The following is a 4,185-nucleotide window of genomic DNA, read 5'->3' as shown; positions in this document are numbered from 1 at the left end:
AATGTTTAACCATTATGCTATAAACCTGAAACTAATATAATAGTGAATGTCAACTGTAATTGAAAAAAGTTCAAGAGATAACTGCTGATGAGGAGAAAAGGGAAACCTTGTGTACTCTTGGTGGGAATGTAGACTGGTATAGCCACTATATAAAACAGTATGGTTCCTCAAGAAATTAAAAATAGAACTACCGGAAGATACAACATTCCACTTCTGGATATTTATCCAAAGAAAACATAACCACTGAATCGAAAAGACATATGCATACCTATGTTCATCATAGTATCAGTTATGATAACCAAGAAATGGAAAGAAAATGTAGTATATACGTATAATGGAATATTATTCAGCCACAACAAAGGAGGAAATCATACCATTTGTGAAAACATGGATGGACTTTGAGGGCATTATGCTAAGTGAAATAAGTCAGCCAGAGAAAGATAAATACTGTATGATCTCAATTACATGTGAAATCTTAAAAACAGAAAAAAACAAACTGAAGTATAAAGAACAGAATGGTGGTTGCCAGAGGTGAGGGGTGAAGGGTAAGCAAAATGGGTGCAGGTGGTTAAAAGGTACAAACTTCCAGTTAAAAAATAAATAAATCATGGAAATGTAATGTACAGTATGGTGACTATAGTTAACAGTAATGTATGTTTGAAAGTTGCTGAGAAAATAGATCTTAAAAGTTCTCATCACACACAAAAAAACTTTGTAACTATGTGGTGATGGATATTAATGACTTATTGTGGTGATCATTTCTCAATATATATGGATATCCAATCATTATACTGTACTTCTAAAACTAATGTTATATGTCAATAATATCTCAATTAAAAAAACAGAACTACCATATGATCCAGGAATCCCACTTCTGGATATACATATCCAAAGGAAATAAAATCATTATCTTAAAGAAATATATGTACTTCTACGTTCATAGCAGCATTGTTCACAACAGCCAAGGTATGGAAACAATCTAAGTGTCTGTTGACAGATGAATGGATAAAGAAAATGACATATACATATATAATAAAATATTATTCAGACTTTTTTTTAAAAAAAAGACTGTAACATAGAAATCCTGTCTAAATTTCCAGTTGCTGGCCTGCTCTACAGATTTCAGACTCAAAACTGCAATATCAACTTTTGCCTAAGCTGCCTGCCTGCCAGGATTTTGGACTTGTCAAACCCCACAATCGCATGAGCTAATTCCTTAAAATCTCTCTCTCTGTCTCTGTCTCTGTCTCTGTCTCTCTCTCTCTCTGTCTCTCTCTCTCTCTCTCTCTCTTCTCTTCTCTTTCTCTGGAGAACCCCTACTGGTACAGCAGAAATGTGTGTGTGTTTGTGTGTATGTGTGAAACAGGACTTTGGGACAGGTGCATTTGGAGGGCAATTTGATGGTAGCTACCAAATATCACCATTATTGTTTTCCCTTTTTACCATTTCTCTATAGTGTGCCTTGAAAAAGCAAGTCACAGTAGACAATTCAATTATCCATCAGTAGCTAAATGGCTAATAATCTGAGGTAGGTGGCAATTACACATTCGATGTCAATGTCAGGGAAGACCTTAGAGGTGATCTAGCTAGGCCGTCTCTTATTGGATGAGGGAACTAGGGGCTTATAATGGGGAGACCCACCCAGGTCACACAGGGCTGGGACTAGCCCGGCATCCACATTCCTCACATGCATTGTTCACCTCAAGCTTTGCTTCTTGGGAGTGGTCCTTGCCCTGCTTTTTGCCAGACTTCTGGGCAGCCCCACCTACCACTTTACAGGTCCTGTGAACACCCTTGGCAGAGGTGCCCCAATTGTGGGGCTCCACAGTTCTTCCACCTAAACCTTCCTTGGCTAACAACACTGCAGGGAAAGGAGCCTGAGGAAAATCCATGAAAACTATAGTAAGGCCCAGTCCAGGTCGGGGTGATCCTGTCTGGGGATGCATGGCACCACTTTTACTTCCTCTGGCTTGAAGAGGCACTGGTGAGGTCTGAACTCTTGGTCTCCCCCTCAAGAAACTTGCTTACCTTGGCAAAGGGGACCAATCAGGAGCCCGTTCCCTTCAACACTAGTCCCAGGGGAGCTTTGAGCACCTCCCTCACTCCCTCCCTCCAAATGCTCAGTGATTGCTACTTACAGGACTGGCCCAAGCCTGCATTCCAAACCTCACATTGCTCCTCGTCCAGCCTTCCTCCTTCCAGTAATTGCACTGTGCTCTCTGAAGTTCCAGCTGGCCAATCTGATAAACCCATTTGGGTTAGTAAGTGCGTATAGAATAAGAAGGCAGGGGGTTGGACCCAGCTCTGCTCTAACTAGCTATCTGACCTTGGGTGAGTCACAATTTTGTAGATGAGCCCCATCCATAAAATGTCACAGAATCGTTATAAGGAACCAATGAAGCTAATTTATATGAAGGCAGTTTGTAAACCCTAAAGTGCCAGAGAAATGAGGACTTACTGTAGGTAGATTACCTCTCCCAGGTGTCTTCACATATCCACAAAAGACTTTGGAGGAAAGTAAAGCCTTATCTCAGTGTTTCTCAAATAGTTGACCACCTACATTTATTTAACAAATTCCTGAGGGATTCTGATGCATAATGAAATGCTAAAACTTTTTGGCAGAGAAGTGACTGTAATGGTGGAAATGAGGCACTGTGACAGCATGGGGTTGGAGGTCAGGAGAGTTGTTTGGAAGGATGGCAGGTGTGGACTTTGTCTGTGTGTAGGGTCAACCCCAAGTCTTAAGGGATCTTAATTCTCATCCCCATCCCCTAAGATCAAGAAGGGGCCACAGGCAGGGTGGTGTTCAGTGACAGTGTCCAGAAGCCCCCTTACTGCAGGGAACAGGCAGGCTTGGAGATGCTAGTCACTCCCAAGAAGATGGGAAAAACACTCCAAGTCTGGAAAACATTGCTTTTTAAAAAAGCATTATTTTTGGCTATTTGGGAGTAGGGAAGGTATATGATTTGGGGACCCCACCCCCAATAATAAAGGCAAACACATAGGCTGGGAGGTAGCTTCTCCAAGTAATTACCTCCCCCACCCAGAGAAGGTGGGGCTTAGGACCCAGGCCCCACATTAGGCGGGAGGAGGAGGGAAAGGCCTGAGGAGAAATATCTTCCTTTCCTGCCCCAGCATGACTGAAACTGATCCTTGTAAACAGGTTCAGAAAGAGGCATGCCCACCTGAAAAGGAGGTCCCCCCACTGACCCCTACCTTGACCATGGCCAGGCAAGCCTGGCTCCCACCACAACCCTCTCGCCTGCACAGGTTCAAGGGGCAGCAGCAGCCAACTCTGGGAATACTGGAGAACAAAGTAAGGGAGACTGCCTTACAAGCCCCTTTACTTCTCTAACGCCTTTGAGGAAGGATCTGATTCTCCCAGTCCCCTCTTTCCTAAGGAATTGGGTCTCTTGTGGGACTCCTGAGACTTTCCAACTCCCTGAAATACATAGTTCCCTCCACCTTGCCAAATTCTTATCCTTCAGCCTCAACTGATGTTTGTCTCATCCAGGAAACTTTCTGCAATAAATTCAGCTTGTGTACCCGTCTTTCTCCAGCATCTGGCCCAGCATTTCATATTGCAGCCTCTTTATACTGGAAGATACTTTTGAAGTGAAGAGGGCTTCAAGATGTCTGTTTTAGTTGTCTCACGTTTATAGAAAATGTCTTCTCTTTTCACTAATAGTAACTATATAGTAATAGCTAACACAGTGAACACTCGCTATGTGCTGGGCACTTGACATGTGTGAATTCACGTAAGTCTCGCAATTTAGCTCATTTTATAGCTGAAAGAGCTGAAGCACAGAGAGATAAAATAACTTGACCCAAGATTGCCAGCAAATAAGAAGTAAGGCCTGGATTTGAACCCTGGAAATCTGGTTCCAGAATTTTCACCTTATTTATTGCTTGACTTAATATATCTCTTGCTATTTACTACTGTCTGGCTTGCTCATCTATGTATGTCTCCTTTTCTTAAGTGCAGAAGTTTTGTCTTATTCTTCCCCTCGTAACATCCCCCCACCCATGTCCTCTCCCCACCACACAGTGGCTGAGCAGCACACAGTAGGTGCTTTAGAAGTTTTCCCAAGAATGGTCACCAACAGAGTACGGAACACTTCTCCTAACACCAGGTGACAGCATTGGCCAAAAGTTCTCTGAGACCTCCATGTCTAGAGCTGTCGG

The sequence above is a fragment of the Rhinolophus hipposideros genome, assembly GCF_964194185.1.
Source record: "Rhinolophus hipposideros genome assembly, chromosome: 10".
Lineage (NCBI taxonomy): Eukaryota > Metazoa > Chordata > Mammalia > Chiroptera > Rhinolophidae > Rhinolophus > Rhinolophus hipposideros.
The sequence above is the reverse complement of the archived record's forward strand: the minus strand, read 5'-3'. Positions refer to the sequence as shown.